Source organism: Oryctolagus cuniculus, chromosome 10, assembly GCF_964237555.1.
Source record: "Oryctolagus cuniculus chromosome 10, mOryCun1.1, whole genome shotgun sequence".
NCBI classification, from domain to species: Eukaryota; Metazoa; Chordata; class Mammalia; order Lagomorpha; family Leporidae; genus Oryctolagus; species Oryctolagus cuniculus.
Genome location: NC_091441.1, coordinates 54,808,699 through 54,833,510, shown reverse-complemented (window position 1 = coordinate 54,833,510; position 24,812 = coordinate 54,808,699). Strand labels below are relative to the sequence as shown.

The 24,812-nt window shown below is 40.0% G+C and overlaps 1 long non-coding RNA gene and 1 pseudogene across 2 annotated transcripts in view; one reads left to right on the top strand and one right to left on the bottom strand.

The window, feature by feature from the left end:
• Window positions 1-9,216: 9,216 nt before the first annotated feature.
• The window catches only part of LOC127492305 (uncharacterized), a 69,506-nt gene continuing 53,910 nt past the window's right edge, over window positions 9,217-24,812 (bottom strand). Inside the window, exons 3-4 of one of the 2 annotated variants that reach the window (XR_007921510.2) lie at window positions 13,613-13,687; window positions 9,217-9,789 (exon numbers count right to left, since the gene is read on the bottom strand). This is a non-coding gene — a long non-coding RNA (uncharacterized lncRNA). The remainder of the gene's footprint in view (window positions 9,790-13,612; window positions 13,688-24,812) is intronic. The other variant, XR_007921509.2, reaches the window with a different exon arrangement.
• LOC100345081 (poly(rC)-binding protein 2 pseudogene) lies at window positions 15,137-16,166 on the top strand (annotated as a pseudogene).

The following is a 24,812-nucleotide window of genomic DNA, read 5'->3' as shown; positions in this document are numbered from 1 at the left end:
AGACTGAAAATGAAAGAATGGAAAAGAAATTCCATGCTAATGGAAAGCAAAAAAGAGCAGGATTACTCATCCTTATATCAGACAAAATAGACTTTAACAGAAAAACTACTAAAAGAGACAAACAAAGAAGTTAGTCAACAGGTAGCTGTGACTATAATAAATGTATATCACCAAATGCCAGGTCACCTGGCTGTTTAAAACAAATGCTAATGGATCTACAGGGAGATGCTGACTCCAATGCAATAATGAGGGACTTCAAACCCCACTTTCATCAAGGGACAGATCAATTAAACAGAAAATCAACAACAACAACAAAAAAAAAACAGAGTTACATAGAATGGCGGATGTCCTAAACAGCACTCTGGCCTCAGAATCAGCCCTTAATGCATGCGGATCCGGCTGAAAAGCCCATGAGAGTATTTCAGGCATGGAAAGCCAAGACACTCTGGCAAAAAAAAAAATGACCTAAATGAAAGATCTCTGTGGGTGAGATCCCAGTGGAAAGAACAGGTCATCAAAGAAGGAGGTACCTTTCTCTGAAGGGAGGAGAGAACTTCCACTTTGACTATGACCTTGTCTAAATATGATCAGAGTCAGCAAACTCAAAAGGCTTCCATAGCCTTGGCAACTCATGACAAGAGCCTAAGGTGATTACTGATGCCATAAACAAGAGTGTCAATTGTTAAGTCAACAACAGGAGTCACTGTGCACTTACTCCTCATGAGGGATCTCTGTCCTTAATGTGCTGTACATTGTGATTTAGTGCTATAACTAGTACTCAAACAGTATTTTTTACTTTGTGTTTCTATGTGGGTGCAAACTATTGAAATCCTTACTTAATATATACTAAACTGATCTTCTGCATATAAAGAGAATTGAAAATGAATCTTGATGTGAATGGAAGGGGAGAGGGAGCAAGAAAGGGGAGGGTTGCAGGTGGGAGGGAAGTTATGGGGGGGGAAGCCATTGTAATCCATAAGCTGTACTTTGGAAATTTATATTCATTAAATAAAAGTTAAAAAAAAAAAGAAGCAAAAAACAAACAAACAAACTAAAAACAGAGTTAGTCTACCTTATGGACCAAATGGATATAATTGATATCTACAAAACATTTCATCCCACAGTTGTGGAATATACATTCTCCTCATCAGTGCCTGAAACTTTCTCTAGGATAGTCTATATGAGAAGCCATAAAGCAAGTCTTAGCAAATTCAGAAACATTGAAATTATACCTTGTACCTTTTCTGACCACCATGGAATGAAGTTGGAAATTAATAATTTATGAAACTCTAGAAAATATGCAGTCACATGAAGACTGACATCATACTGCTGAATCAACAGTGGGTCATAGAAGAAATCAAAAGGGAACTCAAAAAATTCCTGGAAATGAATGAAGATGACAACACAACATATCAAAACTTATGGGAGGGGTCGGCACTGTGGCACAGCAGCTTAAAGCCCCGGCCTGCAGTGTTGGCATCCCATATGGGCACCAGTTCATGTCCCAGCTACTCCACTTTGGATCCAGCTCCCTGCAAATGTGCCTGGAAAAGCAGCAGTGGATGGCCAAGTCCTTGGGCCCCTGCACCTATATGGGAGACCCTGAAGAAGCTCCTGGCTCCTGACTTTGGATCAGCTCAGCTCTGGCCATTGTGGCCATTTGGGGAGTGAACCAGTGGATGGAAGACCTCTCTCTCTCTCTCTTTTCTCTCTCTCTCTCTCTCTCCACCTCTCTCTCTTTAACTATTTCAAATAAATAAAATAAATCTAAAACAACCCCTATGTACAGCAAAAGCAGTGTTAAGAGAGAAGTTTATAGCAATTATTTTCCTACATCAAGAAATTGGAAAGGCATCACACAAAGTATCTACCAATGCATCCTAGGCCCTAGAAAAACAACAAACCAAACCCAAAATTAGTAGTAGAAAAAATAATTAAAGTTAGAGAAGAAATAAACAAAATTTAAACCAAAAAATACAAAAATAATCAATGAAATTAAGAGCTTGTTTTTTGAAAAAATAAACAAAATTGATATACCACTAGCCCAGCTAACCAAAAAAGGGGGAAAGACCCAAATAAATAAAATCAGAGTTGAAAAAGGAAATGTAACAACAGAAATAAAAAGAATCATCAGGAATTACTACAAACAGCTAAATACCAAAAAATTGGAAAATCTAGAAGAAATGGATAGATTCCTGGACAAACACAACCTACCAAAATTGAGTCATGAAGATCTAAAAAACTAAACAGAGCAATAACCAAGATAGACTGAATCAGTAATAAACACACTCCCAACAAAGAAAAGCCTAGGACTGGATGGCTTTAGTAATTAATTTTAACAAAATTTTAAAAAATAATCAATTGCAATTCTTCTCCAATTATTCAAAACAATTGAAACAGAGGGAATCCTCCCAAACTCCTCCTATAAGGCCAGAACCACCTTAATACCAAAACCAAGGGCCAACACTGTGGTGTAGTGAGCAGAGCTACCACCTGCAATGCCAATATCCCATATGAGCAACAGTTAAAGTCCCAGCAGCTCCACATCCAATCCAGCTCTGTGCTGTGGCCTGGGAAATCAGTAGAAGATGGCCCAAGTCCTTAGGTCCCTGCACCCATGTGTGAGACCAGAAGAAGCTCCTGGCTCCTGGCTTCCGATTGGCACAGCTCCAGTCATTGCAACCGACTGGGGAGTAAACTAGCAGATGGAAGAACTCACTCTGTGCCTCTTCCTCTCCTTCTCTTTCTGTGTAACTCTGACTTTTAAATAAATAAATAAATCTTTTAAAAAAAATCCAAAACCAGAAAAAGATAAAACAAAGAAAGAGGATTATAGACCAATATCCTTGATGAACAGACTCAAAATTCTGAACAAAATACTAGCTAATGGAATCCAACAACATATCAGAAAGATCATTCACCCAGACCAATTAGGATTTATCCCTGGTATGCGTGATGATTCAACATATGCAAATCAATAAATGTAGTGCATCACATTAATAAAGTAATGAATAAAAACCTTATGATTATCTCAGTAGATTTAGAGAATGCATTTACTAAAACACAACATCCTCTAATGATAAAAACCTTAAGCATTTGGGAATAGAATAAACACTCCTCAACATAATCAAGGCAATATATGATAAATCCACTGCTAGTATCATATTGAATGAGGAAAAATTTAAAGCATTTCCTGGGGCTGGCGCTGTGGTGTAGTTGGTAAAGCCACCACCTGCAGTGCTGGCATCCCATATGGGCACTGGTTTTGTCGCTCCCCCATTTGTGGAGGAATGACACAGGACCCTGCGCTGTTCTTTTGTCTGCTCGGCCCTTCCCGGGTTTGCTGCTGGTTCTTCCCGGGTTGGCTGCCGATCCTTCCACCTCCGTGGAAGGGCGGCTCCCCCTGCCACTTTCCCCACTTCCGCGGGGGAGCGGCACACCGCCGGCCGGCTCTCTCGGGGGCTGCTCAGATGTTATCCGGATGTTCCCCTTAGATGTTCCTGGTGCATGTTGTCTCTCTCCTCCTTTATAGTCCTCTTCCACCAATCCCAACTCTGCTACCCACACGCCGAGCATGCTGCTCTCCTCCAATCAGGAGCAGGATCAGCTCCTGGAGGTTATTGGTCGAACTGGAGGCAGCTGTGTAAAAGTTGTTTACTCCTCTCCCAGCGCCATACTGTGGGAGAGCAGATGCATAGAATAAGTCTTAATTCCAGTAACTTAGTCTAGTCCGAGTTGCTCCCCACAGGTTTGAGTCCTGGTTGCTCCATATCTGATCCAGCTCTCTGCTGTGGCCTGGGAAAGCAGTAGGATATGGCCCAAATCCTTGGACTCTGTGCCAGCGTGGGAGACCTGGAAGAAGCTCCTGGCTTCTGGCTTCAGATGGATGCAGCTCCAGCCATTGTGGCCAGTTGGGGAGTGAACCAGTGGAAGGAAGACCTCTCTCTTTCTGCTTCTCCTTCTCTCTGTAACTCTGATTTTCAAATAAATAAATACATCTTTAAAAAAAAGAAAGCATGTCCACTAAGATCCAGAAGCAGAAAAGGACACCTACTTTCACCATTTCTATTCAATTAGTTCTCAACATTTTAGCCAGAGACATTAGACTAGAAAAAGAAATCAAAGGGATACAAATGGAAAAATAGGAAATGAAATTATTCCTGTTTGTAGATGTTATCAAGTCATGATAACATCAAGCTATTAGCTTAAAACTTCAGGGAAAATATTTAAGACATTGGCATAGGCAAAGACTTCTTGGAAAAGACCCCAGAAGCACAGGCAATAAAGACAAAGATGGACAAATGGGATTACAACAAGCTAAGAAGCTTCTGCACTGCAAAGGAAACACTCAACAAGGTGAAGAGGCAACCAATAGAATGGAAGAAAATATTTCAAACTATGCAACATGTAAGGGATTAATATCCAGGATCTATAAAGAGCTCAAGAAATTCCACAACAGAACAAACAATCCAGTTATGAAATGAGCAAAGGACACAAACAGGCAATTTTTAAGGGATGACATTCAAATGGCCAACAGACATATGAAAAAATGCTCAGGATCACTAGCCATCAGGAAAATGCAAATAAAAGCCACAATGACATGTCACCTCATCTCATTTAGGTTGGCTATCATCCATAAATCAAAAATAAACACTGACGAGGCTGTGGGGAAAAAGGTACCCTAACCCACTGTTTGTCATAATGTAAAGTAGTACAACCATTATGGAAGAGGTATGAAAGTAGATCTACCATATAACCCAATAATCCCACTCCTGGGAATTTGCCCATATAAAATGAACATATTAAAGGGTAATGTGTATCCCCTATAATTATTGCAGCTTAATTCAAAATAGCTAAAATATGGAATCAACCCAGATGTCCATCAACTGATGTCTAGATAAAGAAAAAGTGGTGTATATATACACTTTGGAATACTGCTCAGCCATAGAAAAGAATGAAGTCGTGTTTCTTGCAACAAAATAGATGCATCTGAAAACCATTATGCTTAGTGAAATAAGCCAGTCTCAAAAAGACACATGCAGGCTGGTGCTGCGGCTCACATGGCTAATCCTCTGCCTGCGGCACTGGCACCCTGGGTTCTAGTCCCGATTGGGGTGCCAGATTCTGTCTCGGTTGGTCCTCTTCCAGTCCAGCTCTCTGCTGTGGCCCGGGAGGGCAGTGGAGGATGGCACAAGTGCTTGGATCCTTGCACTTGCATGGGAAACCAGGAGGAAGCACCCAGCTCCTGGCTTTGGATCGGCATAGCTCCAGCCCGTAGCAGCCATTTTGGGGGTGAACCAACAGAAGGAAGACCTTTCTCTCTGTCTCTCTCTCTCACTGGCTAACTCTGCCTGTCAAAAAAAAATTAATTAATTAATTAATTAATTAAAATAAAATAAAAAATAAAAAAGACACATTGCATATGTTTTCTCAGATATAGAATATAGTAATGAAATGGTCATATCTTGGGGAAAAAACTGTGAAAATAACTATATTATTTTAAGAAAACACATTTGTAGCTATTTGTTACAAAGCAATAAAAAACTTATAGAGCAGAAGTTTTAAAATAGGCTAAGAGTTCAACTGAATCCTGTGTTATGCTTTGTTTGCTTAAAAAACAAAGCCAAAAAACTCTGCCTGAATAAAGTCATAATGTCTTAACAGGATTTCTATTCCAACCTAGGAAGAACAATTTTTCAGTTGGTCTGATTTTTGAGAGAACACAATAATTCCAGAAGTACAACATGGAAAAATTGGCATGTACTATATCTGCATTAAACAAAAAATGGTCAATATCTCCATTAATCTTCATATTATTTTTAAAAGATTTATTTATTTTACTTGAAAATCAGAGTTACACAGAGAGAGAAGGAGAGGCAGACAGAGAGAGAGGTCTTCCATCCGCTGGTTCAGTCCCCAGTTGACTGCAATGGCCAGAGCTGCACCAATCCAAAGCCAGGAGCCAGGAGCTTCTTCTGGGTCTCCCACGTGGGTGCAAGGGCCCAAGGACTTGGGCCATCTTCTACTGATTTCCCAGACCATAGCAGAGAGCTCAATCAGAAGTGGAGCAGCCAGGACTTGAACCGGCACCCATATGAAATGCCGCAACTGCTAGGTGGAGGCTTTATTGGCTATGCCACAGCTCCAGCCTCTGGCCCACCTATTCTATGTTCGTATTTTCCTCTTTTCCTGTCTTAAAATTTTGGGGGGATTGTCTTTTACAATTCCATTTTATCTCCTGGCTGTTATATTAGTTGCAACTCTTTGCCAAGATTCTGTGTATAAACTTTGGTTTGAATGTGTCACCCAAACTTCATGAGTTGGAAACATAATCTTCAATGCAATGGTATGAAGAGTGGAAATTTTAAGGTTTAGGTTTAAGTCATGAGGACTCAAATCAAGCTATCAACAGGGGGGTTTCCTCTGGACATTGTGAGAAAAAATTGTCCCATGCCTCTCTCCAGTTTCTGGTCATTGTCAGCAATTCTTGGCATTCCATGGCTTAGATGCATCACTCCAACCTCTGCCTCTATGTCTACACATCCTTATGTCTGTACGTGGCCTTTTCATAATGACACCAATCACTGAGGTAGAGTCCACCTTAATTCAGTGTGATTTCATCTTAACTAATTATTTATGCAAACACTCTTTTTCCAAATAAAGTCACATTTTGAGGTTCCAAGTGGCCGTGAATTTGGTGGGATACTGTTCTGTCCGGTGTTGTTTTTCACTCTGCATTGTTTTTCTCATGAGTATTGCCCACATTTTCTACCACAGAGCCTATTCTGTCCTTATTCTCATCCAATGCATGTTTCAGCTCAGAGATATTCATTCTTTTGTTATAACAGTCAAATTTGGGTCTTTTTAGTATTGTCTCCACTTGACATGGCCACTATTTTCAGTACCTTTTTAAACATATATAGTTATAACTATTTCAATGTCTCTACCTAATTCTAACTTTTGTAATTTCTAAGTCTGTTCCTAATAACTGTCTTTAAAAAAAGATTTATTTACTTATTTATTTGAAAAGCAGAGTGACACAGAGGGAGAAACGGAGGAAGAGAGATCCTCTACTTGCTGGCCATACCAGGACCTGTATAAAGGACTCCCACCAGAATCACAGTCACCCAAGTACTTGGGCTGTCATCTGCTGCCTCCCAGGATCATTAGAAGGATGCTGGATTTGAAAGTGGAGGCGGGACTCTACCTCAAGCACTTTGGTATGAGCTGCTTAATCTGCTGTGTGATATACCTGTTCCTAAAACTGCCTTTTCTTATTATGGGTCATATTTGTCTGATTCTTTGCATGCTTGGTGATCTTTACTGTCCAATGCTAATGCCATACTTTGTGATTTTATTTTGTTGAATACTGGATATGTTTGTATTCATAATTTAATTCTGAACTCTGTTCTGAGATCCAATTAACTTACTTGAAAATGATTTGATCCTTTCAACCCCACATTTAAGCTTTGTTAGGTTGGATCAGAATAGATGTTAGTCTAGGTTAAATTGCCACATCATTGAGACAGCATCTTTTCTGAGTATTCCATCTGATGCCCAGTGAATTACAAGACTTTCTTTTTTTAATATTTATTTATTTGAAAGGCTGAGAGAGAGAGATTTCACCCACTGGTTCACTCCTCAAATGGTTGCAACGGCTGGGGCTGGGCCAGGCCGAAGCCAGGAGCCATCCCAGGGCCATCAGCAGGGAGTTGCATCTGAAGAGGAGCAACCAGGACTTAACTCATTATGCCACAACACCACCCCGAATTATAAGACTTTCATGCTTGGAGCCAGCATTGTGGCATAGCTGGTTAAGCCATTGCTTGCAATTCTGGCATCCCATTTGAGCACTGGTTTAAGTCCTGGGAAAGTAGAGTAGAAGTTCAAGTATTTCGGCCTCTGCATCCATGTGGGAGACCTGGAAAAAGCTTTTGGCTCCTGGCTTCAGCCTGACCCAACCCTGGCCATTGCAGTCATCTAGGGAATGAACCAGTGGATGGAAGATAATCAATCTCTCTCTCTCTTTCTGTAATTCTTTCAAATAAATAAATGAATATTTTAAAAAAGAGAGAATAGCTTTATGAAATATTTGCTCTAAAAAAAGGAGTACAGGGTAACCTTCTAGGTGCTAAGAAGGTACTGAAAGGCCCTCTGCATTTAATTCTAGATGTGATATCTGTGCATCAGCATGAGGTCTTGCAGTTCTACCCACACATTATAAGCCTCCAATATATCTGTCTCTGCAAGCCCTGGCATTCTTTTAGCCCACAGCTGCTTTGGGTAGTAAGATTTCTTGACTTGCCATGGCAAGGTTCTGTGTATTGTGAACATACAATTGGGTAAGTTATTTGAAAGGACCCAACTGTATATTATTTATATTATTATATCATGTGTTATGTCCCACAAGGACTGGTTAGCCTAACCTGCAAACCATAATTGAAGAGACTGTTTCTTCACTATGTTGGGGAAAGGCTCCCAATTGGCACATGATTTGTACATTGGATGTCAAAAATGGAAATAATGACATTCTGAGGCACCCTTATGTCAGGTATTAGATATTTATTCCTTCAGGAAATAATTTTTAACCAGAAATTACTTCCATTTCTAAAGACAAGTATCAGCCTGTAGGGAAAGTTTCTCTTCAAACCAAAGAGATTCAATTCCCCTCAATGATTTTAGATTCTTCAGGGAAAATAGTCTCTTTTTATTATTGTTTAGGTAATATATATACCTGTTGCCAAGCCATAATAGATACATACGATTTCTTATTTTATTCTCAAAGAAAAACTTTCCACAGAAAGAAATTTTTTCTTTGTGTCTGTAGCTTTGAGTCAAGGTCTTAAAGGCTTCATTTCCTGGAACAATAGAAGAGCAATTCCTCTTAGAGCCAAAAGTTAGCCTCAGTGTTTCCAACATAACCCTGAAGACCGTATATCTTAGGTCTTATTTCTTTCCTTACCTGTTATATTTTATTAGAAATAATAATATAGATGATGCTATTTTTCTGTATTTGAGAGAAATATATTTGCTTAATATGATGAGAGAGTTCAAAACCTTTCATCCAGAGATCCATATCAACAAAGCACTTATTAATAACTATAATAATAGTAGTAACCCTTACTTTTTAAGACTTATTCATTTATTTAAAAATCAGAGATATATAGAGAAAAAGACAGAAAGATACATAGAGAGATCTTCCATCTGCTGGTTCACTCCCTAGATGGCTATAACGGTCAGGGCTGGGCCAGGCCAAAGCCAGGAGCTAGGAGTTTCATCAAGGTGTCTCATGTGGGAAATGGGGGCCTAAACACTCGGGCCATCTTCTGCTGCTTTACTCAGGCCAATAGCACGGTGTTGGATCACAGGTGGAACAGACAGCTTACCTGCTATGCACCACAATGCCGGCCCCTAGACCTTACTTTTGATGGTGACCATATTTATTAGGTCACTGCAAACAAGTGTAAATATGGCAGGGCAACAGCCAAACACATAATTTAGAATACTGTGCAAAATGAAAATGTGGTGCCCATTATCAAAAAATAGTTAAAAATTCTAAAACAGATCATTACATTAGTCCTGAACCTTTCTGAGCACAGGTCACACACCAGTGAAGCTAGGCCTGGGTAGAACAGACATATTGAGATAAAAGTCACTGTTAAGACTCACCCATTTTCTTCTAACTTCTTGCCTGTTTGGATGACCATATGTATCATCTTGTGTTACTTCCTATGAGGAGAAATTCACCGTAGTGCCAGCATACTCTGAGTCCATGAAAACGAACAACACCTGTTCACAAGGAAATGAAAACCTTTCTACATGTTTCATCATCTAAAAAATAATCAACATTTAATCACTGAGCTTAATGGTACTTTTTAAAAAAGATTTAATGTTTAACTCATCAGTGATCCCCAAACTGCTGACCTCTTTTGAAGTGCTGATAATTCCTCTACCTAAAATTAGTTAATCAATAAGGAAATCAACTTTAATAGTGGGAGATCAAGAGGCAGAGGTGAACAGTTGAGAGAAAGCAGTGGAGTTGAGGACATTTACATATTGTTAATTCATGAGACACACAGTGAGGGCTCTGTAATACTTTTACAAATAATTACTGCATATCGAACATCTATGAGCCATGCACTGTGATAAGCATACTAACTTGCTTAGCCCTCACAACAACACTATGATGAAAAGGAAGGTATTCTTGGAAGTAAAGTGAGTCACTTAAATGGATGTACAAACAATTGCCATTGGGAAATGGATCAGTCATGGTCCAGTCATAGTCAAACTGAACAATTGAGAAAAGTACATTAAAAGGACTGTTTACAAAAATGTGAGCAGATTTTAGAGAAGCTAGTAAGAGCTAATGTAGAATCTCTTGAGCCCAGCAACCATAAGAGCCTTGAAAGGAAGAATGGTTACTACTACCTGCAGAAAATAATGTATCAGAGGGCTTCCTGACAGGAGAAGTAGCCCTCTTAGAGGAATACAAGCAATCAGTGGTGGCCTTACAGGGAAAGAGCTGGAAAAATAAATGCCCAACAGCACATTCCTCCTTCCTGCAGATTTCCTATTGGTGCTCCCCACTGACAAAATCCAACCAGAGGATGCAAGAGAGCTTAACCATGCAGTAAAAGATTCTCAAAGGTGAAGCATCTAGCAGAATCACTTGGATAGTGTGTTAAAACACTGATTTGCAGGCCCACTTCCAGAGTTTTTTATTCAGTAGGTCTGAAAAATCTTCATTTTCAATAAGTTCTAGGTGAGGATGATGATGCTTGTCCAGGGGTCACACTTGGAAAACCAGATTTAATCTAAACAGGTCGTCCTCTTGGGCAGAAAACTGGGTAGAGAAGGGTACAGTGTACAATTGGAAGTCATCCAGCACAGGAACAACAGAAGCTGGTGTGAGGACAAGGGACTTATTTATCCCCAAATAGCTGCCTCTAATGGCTGTCTTGTTGTTTTGTTTTGTTGTGCTTCACTCTCTATGATTGTCAAAAGGTTTACTTTGTTGTCTTGGTGCAGAGAAAAGCTTAAAGTATTTTCAACATACCTTCTAAATAGCCCCTTTTTTTAAAAGCCCCAAATTTCAGACAATATCTGGTCTAGACGGCTCTCACCAACCAGGATGGTGCCTGTAAGGAGGGTGGTGACAGATGTGGCAGGAAAGAGCCCTGCATTTTCCTTATGCCACTGTGTTCAAGAGCCTAAGGTACTATTTGTAAAGGAAAATCTAGAAAATTGAGTTTCAATGCTAAATCTACGATAGATGCATATGAATGTTCTGACTATAAGAAAACATTATTAACTTTTTGGTGAGTGGGCTCATCAATCAAGACTTGGCAGTAGCTAAAATAGGAAGCTGAACTGAATGATTTCTCAATCATAATACAGAGTTCGCTATTACTGGTCCATATTGTGTTTTCATTAAAGACCAACAATAAGATTATGCTAAAGACTATGGAATACTTCCTAGCAGAGCCGAAGTAGAATGTAAAACTAAAAGCTAAAATTTTACCCTGCTCTGTGTAAATAAAACAGAGTGTCAGATTAATGAATGACCTATTTAGGAAAATTTGTAGACAAGTGTTAATCTGCATTTGAAAGTGAAAAGGTTATGTCCATTTCCTGGCAGAGATTTCAGAACACCTAACTTCTATGAGAAACAAAAAGGTATTAGAGCAGACATTTGGCGCCGTGGTTAAGATACCACTTAGTACACTGGCATCTCATACTGTAGAGCCTAGGTTTGAGCTCTGGCTCTGCTTCAGATTCCAGCTTCCTACTAATATTAACCTTGGGAGGCAGCAGATGATGGCTCAGATATTTGGGCCCCCATTACCCACACAGCAGACCTCGATTGAGTTCCAAGAAGCTGGCTTTGGCCTAGCCTAGCTCTGGCTGTTGTTTGTAGACATTTGGGAAGTGAACAAGCAGATGGAAGATCTCTGTCTGTCTCTGTCTCTATCTCTCTGTCTTCCAAACAAAACAAAACAAAACAAAAATTCTCAAGAAACACACCAATTCATAATTATCTTATTTATTCCACCAGGTGCTTCACATTCACTTTAAATTATTTACTCAGTAGATGAGTACACAGTATTTTTGTATTTGTCTTGTGAGATTCTGTTAATTAAAATTTTGAGGAGTATGCATATTTTTTCTGCTTTATCTGGGAAAAAAGCTGATGAGATAGAAATAGATTAAGCTTAGAGGCTGGGATTTGGTATAGCACTTAAGACACTGCTTGGGCCACCCAGATCTCACACTGGAGTGTTCGGGTTTGAGATCTGGTTCCACTCCTGATTTTAGCTTCCTGCTGTTGCACAGTCTAAGAGGAAACAGGTGATGGCTCAAGTACTTAGGTCCCTGCTAACCATATGGAAAACCCAGCGTGAGCTCCTAACTCCCAGCTTCAGCCTGGTCCAGCCTGACTGTATTTGGGGAGTGAACCAACAGATAGGAGACCTCTCTCTCTCTCTCTTTCTTTCTCACTCTCTCTGACTGCCATTCGAAGAAAAAGATGAGGTTTAAATCCATTATTAGAATTCTATTTGCTATATTACTGGGGGAAAGAAGGTGGCAGACCTGAACCTGCATATTCTCCAGTTATTCATGTATTTCTTTTTGTATTTATTTATTATAGGAAAATTTAATACTCAAACCAAAGAATTATTTCACTGAGACCATCCAATAAGTTCTATTAATTCTTTTAGCATTCATATGTTCAACTGTGAAATTGGTTTCAACACTGTTCTTCAAAAGTTGGATTATGATCATAACAGTGTTGTATAAAATGGAAAAACAATGAATGTACCAGATTATTTGGTCAAATAGAAGAAATTAAGTCAGTCCAAAGATGCACAATTTCATTTGCCAGTTCCTCCTAGACCAGAGGCTTTTCTGTAACTGCACAGAAACAATAAGGCCCTAGCCATCATTTGGGTAACCATGAGCCTTAGGTATATTGGAGTCTCCACAGTGGAACGTAAGGCCAGAAGGAACTGAGGCTAAAGGGAAGCTGTGAGACTGTGAATCAGTGTACATTACAGTACCTGAGATATGGGGGCCACTTCTAAGCTATTATTTTTTCCCCAAGAGGTTCAGCAAGTGAATGAGGCATGCAATGAGAGAAAAACCTCTAGTGAGAAATGATCACTGTTAGATAGATAACAACACCATCTTAAAAAAATCAAATTGGGCCAGTGTTGTGGTATAGTGGATAAAGCTGCCACTTGCAATGCTGGAATCCCCTGTGGGCACAGGTTCGTGTCCCAGCTACTCCACTTCCGGAATACCTCCCTGCTAACAGCCTGGTAAAAGCAGCAGAGGGTGGCTCAAGTGCTTGGGCCCCTGTCACCCATGTGGAGAGACCTGGATGAAACTCCTGGCTTTTGGCTTCGCCTGGCCCACCCTGACCATTGTGGCCAAAGGGGAGTGAACCAGTATGGAAGATTTCTCTCTCTGTCTCTGTCTCTCTCTCTCCCTCCATCCCTGTAATGCTGACTTAAATAAACAAATAAATAAGTCAAATTAATTCAATACTATTTGTCATAAAATTGTCAAACAGTTTGAAAAGGACATAAAATGAGAAGTAAAGAAACTTTACCTCTCTCTTCAGCTTGTAATCACATTTCCCAGTACAGTTTTATATGTTTTTCTTTTGTAATCTTCCAGACATTTTCTGTGCAAATTCAAAGACACATGAATAGTCTTTGCTTATATACAATGAGATCATACTTTATAGTGATCTACTATTTTTTATTTCATTTAACATATCTCACAGATCATTATGGTACATATAGATCTACTCCACAGAATGTATTAACACAGATTATAGTCACCATAATTAAATTCATCCCTTCTTGATTGACAGGCTGCTTCTAAGTTTTTCCTAATATTAAAGGCAATTTTCAATTAAAACAACACTGAAATACCATTTCTCAGCGTTTGCATTAGCAATCAAAAAGATATCTTTCTTTTTTAAGGATTTATTTATTTATTTGAAGGACAGTGTTATAGAGAAAGGGAGAGACAGACAGAGAGGTCTTCCATTGGGCCATCTTCCACTGCTAGATTAGCAGAGAGCTAGATCAGAAGTGTAGCAGCTGGGACATGAACCAGCACTCGTACGGAATACTGGTGTTGCAGGCAATGGCTGAACCCACACACCACAATGCTGGCTTCAGCAATCAAAAAGTTTAAAAGTATACTCTGGCCAGTGCCACAGCTCACTAGGCTAATCCTCCGCCTATGGCGCCAGCATCCCGGGTTCTAGTCCGGTTGGGGCGCCGGGTTCTAGTCCCGGTTGCTCCTCTTCTAGTCCAGCTCTCTGCTGTGGCCAGGGAGTGCTATAGAGGATGGCCATGTCCTTGGGCCCTGTACCCGCATGGAAGACCAGGAGGAAGCACCTGGCTCCTGGCTTCGGATTGGCGCAGCGTGCCGGCCGCAACGCACCGGCCGTAGCAGCCACTTGGGGGGTGAACCAACGGAAAAAGGAAGAACTTTCTTTCTGTCTCTCTTTCTCTCTCACCGTCTAACTCTGCCTGTCAAAAAAAAAAGTATACTCTATTAGCAAGACAGTGGAGAAACAGGCCTTGTACATTGCTGGCAAAAATGAAAGATAATATTCCTTCAGAAAAGAAAATAGTAATATCTAGTAAAATTACATACACATATATTTTCCTATTAATCCAGCAGTACCACTTGTAGGAATTCATTTCAAAAATACACTTGCAAATACTCTAGCAGATGGTGTGCTGGATTACCCAGATTACCTCTTGTAGCAAGGGAATGTGAAGAGCCCCCTTTTGTGAATGTTGTAGTAGATGACTCTACACTGAGATTTTCTCTATCAATTGCCTTTTAAAATTTTTTAAATTTAATTTAACTTTATTTGAAAGGCATAGAGACAGAGAGATCTTTTATTTGCTGTTCACTCCCAAAATGCCCACTATAGCTAGGGGTTAGGCCAGTCCAAAGCCAAGAGAAGGAACTCAATTCAGGTCTTCCATGTGGGAGGCAGAGACCCAAGCACTTGGGCTATCACCGACTGCTTCCCAGGGTGCATATTAGCAGAGAGCTGGAATCAGCTGGGAGCCAAAATACAAACCCAGGTACTCCAGTATGGGATATGACTGAAGGTGGATTAAACGTCACCTCACCATCCTGCTACTTCTGCATGGTCAGGAAGTTGACAGTATCATTGCAAAGAAAGGAAAATCTGTTAAGAAGCTTAAGAAGCACAGGGAGAATGGTGCACGTATCAGCATCTCAGAAGGGGCTTGTCCTGAAAATTACCACTTTGGCTGGACCCACTAATGCCATCTTCAAAGCATTTGCTATGATCATTGACAAACTAGAAAAGGACATCAGCAGCTCTATGACCAATAGCACAGCTGCCAGTAGAACTCTAGTTACCCTGAGGCTGTGGTTCCTGCTAGTCACTGTGGCTCATTGGTAAAGGTGGTTGCAAGATCAAGAAAATACAAGAGAGCACAGGGGCTCAGGTTCAGGCGGCAAAGGATATGCTCCCCAACTCAACTGAGCAGGCCATCACTATTGCTGGCATCCCACAATCCATCACTGAGTGTGACAAACATCTCTGCATGGTCATGTTGGAGTCCCTCGGAAGGGTGTGGCCATCCTGTACCTGCACAAGCTGTCCAGTTCTTCAGTCATCTCTGCAAGTGGTCAAGACAGGTACAACACAGGCAGCGACAGTGCAAACTTTCCCCACATCACCCAGTCCATGTGTCTCAACCCTGACCTGGAGGGCCCATCTCTAGAGGTCTATACCATTCAAGGACAGTATGCCATTCAACAGCCAGATTTGACCAATCTGTACCAGCTGGCAATGCACCAGTCTCATTTTCCCAAGACACATGGCAATACTGGATTCAGTGGCACTGACTCCAGCTCCCAGAGGTGAAAGGCTATTGGACAGGTCCAGATGCATCTGCCCAGACTACTTCTCATGAACTCACCATTCCAAATGATTTGATCGGCTGCATAATCGGGCATTGAGGTGCCAAAATCAATGAGATCCGTCAGATGTCTGGGGTGCAGGTCAAAATTGTGAACCCAGTAAGATTATCGTCACCGGATCTGCTGCCAGCATTAGCTTGGTTCAATAGCTAATCAATGTCATGGGGAGCAGATAAAGAATCACTATATTCCTAAAGTTGTACTTATGAAATGCATGAAGTTTGTATTCCTTAAATAAAAGGTTTCTTTTGGGGGGGAGGACAATGCAGATTCATCCATAATCCCTTTCTGCTGTTCATCACCACCCATGATCCATCTGTGTAGTTGCTGAACAGTCAGAAATTCCAGGTTTTAAATAATTTGTAAATTTTCAATTTCTACACATTTTTATCATCTATTCGTGATTTTTAAATTAAAAGCATTTTAATTCTTCTCTCTGTTCAGCTGTTAATACTGAGATTCATATTTGGTTTTATAAGCTTCTCCCTATTTTTTTTTCCTTTTGGGTTTTTTTTTTTTTTTTTTTTTGGCTCACCAGTTTTTCTGTTTGTCACGGAAATGTAAGAGTGGAATATTAATACATTTCAGTTTAGTTCTGTAATGTCAGGAATTTTTCAAAAAATTTAAAAGATGGACTGGAGCTTTTTCTTTGTGAATAGAGAAAAAATATCTCAGTACTCTTTACCCAGATGTCTGCATAGACTATGCACTTCCTTCCTTGAGGACTTGTACAAAGGTCACCTCATCAGTGAGGCCTTTCTTGGCCATCCTCTATAAAAGGGAATCTGCCACCAAGGCAGGACTTCCTTTCTCACTTATCCTAGTTTATTTTTTACTTGCATATTTATATAATATTCTCAGTCTCCCCCCAAAAAGCTTCATTTGGGCCTCGATTCTGTTTCATTCATCATGATCTCCCTTTATTGTTAAAAAAAACATTTAGTTGGACAGCAATGTGTGCACAATAAGTATGTGTTGAGTGAACCCCCAACTGGAAATGACTCTAATGTCCAGTAAGAGGTAAATGGATAACAAAATGTGGTATATCTACATAATGGAATACTCAGCAATATAAATGGAGGAGCTATAATATATATAAAAATATATAGATGAGTAGCCGGCGCCGCGGCTCACTAGGCTAATCCTCCGCCTAGCAGCGCCGGCACACCGGGTTCTAGTCCCGGTCGGGGCGCCGGATTCTGTCCCAGTTGCCCCTCTTCCAGGCCAGCCCTCTGCTGTGGCCAGGGAGTGCAGTGGAGGATGGCCCAGGTGCTTGGGCCCTGCACCCCATGGGAGACCAGGAAAAGCACCTGGCTCCTGGCTCCTGCCATCGGATCAGCGCGGTGCGCCGGCCGCGGCGGCCATTGGAGGGTGAACCAACGGCAAAGGAAGACCTTTCTCTCTGTCTCTCTCTCTCACTGTTCACTCTGCCTGTCAAAAAAAAAAAAATATATATATATATATAGGTAGATAGATAGATGAGTCTTAAAATCGTTATATGGAATAAAGAAGCCAAATGCAAAATAATAAATATTATATGATTTCATCTGTATAAAATACAAATAAAAGGTAGTTCTGTAGAAGTTAAGGTTAAAGGGATAGAGGAGAAAGGGTTTCTTAGTCCATTTTGTGCTGCTATAACAGAATACCCAGACTGGGTAATTCATAATGAACAGAAATGTCATTGGCTCATAATTCTGGAGGCTGGGAAGTTCAAGACTGAAGGGCTTCATCTGGTGAGGACATTTTTGGTACATCATAACACGGTGTATAACATCACATGGGTAGCCTGCGCCGCGGCTCAACAGGCTAATCCTCCGCCTAGCGGCGCCGGCACACCAGGTTCTAGTCCTGGTCGGGGCGCCAGATTCTGTCCCAGTTGCCCCTCTTCCAGGCCAGCTCTCTGCTGTGGCCCGGGAGTGCAGCGGAGGATGGCCCAAGTGCTTGGGCCCTGCACCCCATGGGAGACCAGGAGAAGAACCTGGCTCCTGCAATCGGAGCAGCGCGGTGCGCCAGCCGCAGCGCACCAGCTGCGGCAGCCACTGGAGGGTGAACCGACGGCAAAAAGGAAGACCTTTCTCTCTGTCTCTTTCTCTCTCTCACTGTCCACTCTGCCTGTCAAAAAAAAAAAAAAAATCACATGGGTGATAGAGAAAGAAAACCAAATTCACTTTTATAACAAGACCTCTCTTATGATAACAAATTCATCCGCTAGAGCAAGGACTTCATGAAATAATCACCTCTTAAAGGTCCCACCTCTCAATACGATTGCATTGGAGATTAAGTTTTCAACACATATTATTTGGAGGACATATTCATAATATAGCTGAGGCATAGAATATAGAGGGATAGAGGACAGAAGATAGAAGGGAACAACAAAGGAGTACAAGCAATCTTTGGAGAGGATAAACATGTTCTGTGTTCTAATTATGGTTCTGATTGTTGTCAGAACTCAACAAACTATATACTTTAAGTGGATGCAATTTATTATGAATTAATTATGCCTTAATAAAGTTGAAAAGTAACAAAACATTTGTTGAATCAATCCACTAACATGTTCACAGCTTAAAACTCTTTAGACATTTTAGATAAATTATATCTGCAAAATTTAACTTCAATATGCAAAAACTGTTTTCTCCCCCTTCTTTGTCTCAAGCAAGGGATTTCATAGTGATATTTCCCACATGTAGTGGGTAGATATTTCTTTTGCTGTCTGAAGGGAATACAAAATATGTGTTAGCTGGCTCTAACATAAATAAATGACCTATGCTTACATACAACTACAGAAAATAGACAATGCTTGAGTATAGGTACAACATTATGCTATGAGCAAATTCACCTCAGCCATCAATATCAAAATCTCTATAAACACTGAAATGTCTTGATTAACATTTTTTCTTATGGTCAGGGGCATGATATACCTCTTGTAAATAAAATCTCTTTAATACCTTCACAAAATGCTGACTTCCATTCTATAGTATACTTGAACTATAGCCCACAGCATTTCAGAGAATTGCCAGTATATAATATGAATACCAAACTCTAATTTAAACTTTTCCATAGAATTATCAATCCAAAAATATACAATAAAATCATCTTAATATTGATTTCTAGTTTGCCTGGGTTAAAGATCTGGCTCCAGCTCCAAATTCCAGCACTCTGTTAACACCGACCTTGGGAGGTAGCAGTGATAACTCATCTAACTGGGTTCCTGCCACCCATGTGGGAGACTAGGATTGAGTTCCAGCTCCTACTTCGGAGGGCAGGAGATGACTTCAGTACCCTGTTCCTCCCATTGCAGGCATTCAGTTAGTGAGCCAGTCAGTGGGGGCTCCAATGTGCAGAGACTTTCCAATTTTTAAAAATAAAATCCAATAAGAGAAAATGAAGTTGCAGTATTATACAGGAACTCTACAGACACTCCAAATGGAACAGTATATTTCAGGATTAAGTTTCCATTGGCTATGTTTGCTAAATTGGACAATGAATCAAAAATATACACTTGGAATGTTATATTCTTTGAAACAACAGAGTACATTGTTATGTTAAGTAAAACACTGCAATTAGAAAAAGAAGCTAAAGTGTTCATTGATTGCCTACTATTTTCATATAAAATTTCTAACATTTATAGTGAAGATGAGTTTTAAAAATCATTAGTCATGAAAGCAACAAGAATAATGAAACCTAAAATATGCACTATATTTTACTGAAATACAGAAAAAGATTAGGCATAAATCCTAGAGACATGAATTACAATAATAAATTTCTTGATATTTCATGTGTCACAACTAGAACAGAGACACTTTGACAAATAATATCAATTACTATCTTTTGCAATGAAGAGCTGAAGTCTTTAATTCTGCTCCCTTTCTCCCTTCTCAGCTATAGCTTGCCCAGTGATGTGAGATCATGCCCTCTGCATTCTCCGGGGAATAACATGAAAGTGACTGTTTGAAAATAAAATGAGGGGTTGAAACCCTATACTTCGAAAGACAGAATCAGTTACCTGACACCCAATACCAATCCTTGCTGTGTTAAGAACGTCAGTGTTTCACATGCCCTGCTCAGGAAGAGTTGCTTCAATACTGGCTTCTGTGGTTTATTTAGCTCAGTTACACCCCAGGGAGTTTAATTTCATGCAAAGCTTTCAGGCAGTGCTTTCCAGTCACAGAAGCAAATGGGTATCTTAAGACAGCAGTTGGAGTTTGGGAAAAAACAAAGCAGCCAGAACAGCTAATGCTTATTCCAAACTTTGGCCTTGTCCTGGAATTAGCCTTTGAGAACTGAGAAAGAAGCAGAACGTTGGCAATTCTTAAGATATTAATTAAAAATGTAAACATAATGGAATGAAAGACAATCTGGTTGCATTTGGGGCACATACTATGACCATAAAGGGAAATGGCAATGAAAAATGGATGTCAGAGATTTAACTGAACTGCACTGATTTCAAGGAAGGCTTAAAAATCTGCTTGACTGGGAAAAGAGAGGTAAAACACCTGTGCTACGAGTCCACACATGAACAATGCATTTATTTTCAAACAAAGAGCAGATAAAGCTCAAGCTTTGGAAGGAGAGCTCTATTTTTCAGAGAAAGTATGGACACCTGAAAGAAACACAAGGGGCATTGTGTTTAGGAATGAAACATGTGATCTAGGGAAATGCCAGTTTATCCAAGTTTTGGCTGGTTTACTGCTTTGTTAAGAGAAGGGACATATTTTTGAAACAACTGTGATTAACTGAGGTTTAGTGTGCCTTTTTGTAATTACCTATAATTTTAAAAGATTACACTATAGCTTGTAAGCCTGGCTAAAGAACAAATCAGGTGATCTTTTTTAAAAAACAAAACATCACATGTGTTTTATTATTTAGAATTTATACCTAAATATAGAGAAACTCTACATTTTGCTATATACTAAGAGCAATTTTGTTGATTCAGTTTGGTTTCTCTTCTAGCCTTTGATTTCTTAACATGGGCTTATCACCATCAGTTATTTAATATTTCTCAAAGTTTATGTTATCGTGCTAGTGATGGAAAAAAACATTCTGTGCAACTGGGATTCCAAGTAACAGAAGTTGTTACAATTTACTTTTAGAGGACCTTCTTGCTCCATACTCTCTTTAATTCAAAGGCTAGACCTGACTGAATTTTTCTTATACATTCTAGAATGCATAGACACAAGAACTCTTTGGATTACAAATTGGCTCAAAAAATTAGCATAGATTGCTAGTACTTTTTGAGTTGCAGACCATTTCTGAACAAAAAGACACTCTCCTAGCTGTGTGACCTCACACAAGTTTAACACTTCACTTCTCTTCCCTTCTTACCCTCATCTGTCAAAACGGGGAAATAACCATCCCACAAGATTATTTCTAGTATTACTTCCTACAGTTCATACTTATAAAAATTCACCAGTATATTTACCAGTCTCTTCAATTAATATTACTTCTCATACCACTCTCCTTTCTTCTGAAGTGTTCCGTTTTCTTCTCATCAACATATGTCATTTAGTATTCAAGAGTTTTGTTCTTAAATGATATTTCTGGTAGATATATAGTTTTTTAAGTAGATAATTAATTTACCACAATTCTTAAAAAGATGTTTCATTGCCGTATTCTGTTGATGCTGATGGCACAAGCCATGAGCCAAGGGTTTCACTTGCCACATGGGTGGCAGAGGCCCAAGCACTTGGGCTATCTTCTGCTGTTTTTCCCAGGCCATTAGCAGGGAGTTGGATGGGAAGTGAGGCAGCTGGGACACAAACTAGCATTATATGGGATGCTGGCATCTCAGGCAGCAGCAGCTTTCCCTGCCATGCCACAATGCTGCCTCTTGGAATCAGTATTATAGAAAAAGGTGGCTGGCGCCGCCGCTCAATAGGCTAATCCTCCGCCTGTGGTGCCGGCACCCTGGGTTCTAGTCCCGGTCAGGGCGCCGGATTCTGTCCCGGTTGCCCCTCTTCCAGGCCAGCTCTCTGCTGTGGCCCGGGAGTGCAGTGGAGGATGGCCCAAGTGCTTGGGCCCTGCACTCCGGGAGACCAGGAGAAGCACCTGGCTCCTGCCTTCAGATCAGCGCGGTGCACCGGCTGTAGTGCGCCAGCCACAGCAGCCATTGGAGGGTGAACCAACGGCAAAAGAAGACCTTTCTCTGTGTGTCTCTCTCTCACTGTCCACTCTGCCTGTCAATAAAATAAAATAAAATAATAAAAAAGAAAAAGGTATACCAGGCAATCATTAACAAAGTTAAAAGTGGGTATAACTGTACTAATTGTGGTAAACAAAATTGAATACAGCCCCAAGATCCTCAGGCCTAGCATAAGCACAGCTTTACTCAGTTATTCAAACACTAATCTATGTACTGGTGTAAAGAAATTTTGTTGATCTCCTCAATCAGTTGAACTTACACAGGGATGTTATCCAAGTGGGCCTAAGGTAGGGACAGAAGAAGCCAGAGATTAAAGCCCGAAGAGATCACAATGCATAAAAAAGTGCTCCGTTACTGGCTTTCAAATGAAAGAGCCATTTGGCAAAGAATGCAGGTGGCCTCTAGGAATTGAAAGTGGCCTTTGATCAAAGAGAAGCAAGGAAATGCAGCAGATCTCAGTGGTACAACCACAGGGAAACAAATGAACTAAGAAGAGGACTTGAAGTGCTAGATGAGAACACAGTCCATCATTATAAGACCCTGCCTAGAAGAACAAATAAGAGAAAGTGACCTACAGTCACCAAAGAGCAGGGGTGGGATCGTGGCACAGCCAGTTAAGCAGCTGCATGGGACAGCCACATCCTGTAGCAGAGCGTCAGTTCAGGTCCTGGCTACTCTGCTAATGCTCCTGGGAAGCAGCAGATGATAGCTCAAGTGCTCAAGTACCTGCCATCCACATGGGAAACTGGATGGAACTCTTGGTTCCTGGCTTTAGCCTTTCCTAGGTCCAGCTATTTGGGAAGTAAACCACTGAACCAAGATTCTTCTCTCTTCCCCTCATACCTGCCCCCATCACTCTCCCTTTCAAATAAATAAACCAATATGTTTTAAAAGACACGATAATCAACATAAATCAACTCTGAGATGGCCCAGAAGTTGCATTTAGTAAACACTTGCAGAAGCTATTATAATCATATTCAATGATATATAGGAAAATATGTTCAGAAAATATAGTCCTTACAAGTAATAACAAATATTAAGGTATAAACATAAAGTACAAAAAAATAAAATTCATTGCTTTAAGTAGTGTATTCTTAGATACAACATCAAAGGGATGAGCAACAAAAGAAAAAATAGATAAAAGGGACATCATTAAAATCAAACTTCTGTGATTCAAAGGACACAATTTTTAAAATTTTTTAAATTTTAATTTTTAATTAGTTTTTAACAGATTCAATGTGCTTTGTAGATACAGTTCTAAGAACATATGATATTCCCTTCAAAGATCGTTATTAAGAAAGTAAATGGGCTGGTGCTATGGTGTAGCAGGTAAAGCTTCTGCCTGTGGCACCATATCCCTTATGGGTGCTGGCTCAAGTCCCAGCTGCTCCTCTTCCAGTCCAACTCTCTGCTAATGGCCTGGGAAAGCAGTAGAAAATGGCCCAAGTATTTGGGTCCCTACACCCATGTGGGAGACCTGGAAGAAGTTTATGGCTCCTGGCTTGGGACTGGCCTAGCTCCAGTCATTGTGGTCATTTGGGGAGTGAACCAGCAGATGGAAGACTTTTCTCTCTGTCTCCATCTCTCTGTCTGTAACTCTACTTCTCAAATAAATAAATAAATAAATAAATCTTAAAGAAAAAGCAAAAAGTCCACAGGATGGGAGATTATATGATTTGCAAATCACATTAGGGACTTACATCTAGAATATATAGAGAACATATATATATATATATATATATAGAGAGAGAGAGAGAGAGAGCTCAATAATGAAAAGACAAAAGACCAATAAAGATTTGAATGGACAGACTTTAAAGAAGACAGACAAGTGGCTAATATATACAAGAAAAGATACTCCATATCCCGAGCCATCTGGGATGCAAATCGAAATGACAATGAGAGACTACTTCACACCACTAAGACAGCTAAAGTAAAATACACAATCACCAAGTGTTAGCAAAGATCTGGAAAAACCAGAACATTCATATACTTCTATTGGAAATGTAAAATAGTGTAGATACCTTGGAAAACATAATTTTGAAATAATTAAAGAATCAAATAAAATGGCAAAGATAGTACAAAACAGCCATATATAATCTTCACTTAGCTTCCCTCAATAAATATATCTTTGTAACCATAGTTACTTAAAATCAGGGAATTGACATCATCATTTTCTGTGCCTCTTTATTCCATGTGTACATTCATGGAACTGTTACTGAGATTAAGATGCAGAACTATCACCACAAAAGACCTCTCACCATGAGACTATAGTCGGATCACTACCCCCATCCCTCACCCCAGGTAACCATTAATTTGTTCTCAATATCTATCATTGTGTCAATTCCAGAATGTTATTGAAGCAAAGTTATGCAGTTTGTGACCCTTTGAGATCAGTGTTTTTCACTCAGCAGAATGTCCTTAGGGTCCATCCATCCAGTCCATTCCTGTCTATTACTGAGTAGTATTTTCTAGGATGAATATACCACTGTTTGCTGACTACTCACCTATTGTAGGACATTTGGGTGCTTATGGTTTGGAGCTATTACAAATAAGGCAACCATGAACATCTATGTGAAGGCTTTTGTGTGAACATGTTTTCAACTCCAGTGGGTAAATACCAAGGAGTTTGATTGAGGGGTATGTTAAGCATATGTTTAGTTTTAAAAGAAAATGCGAAATT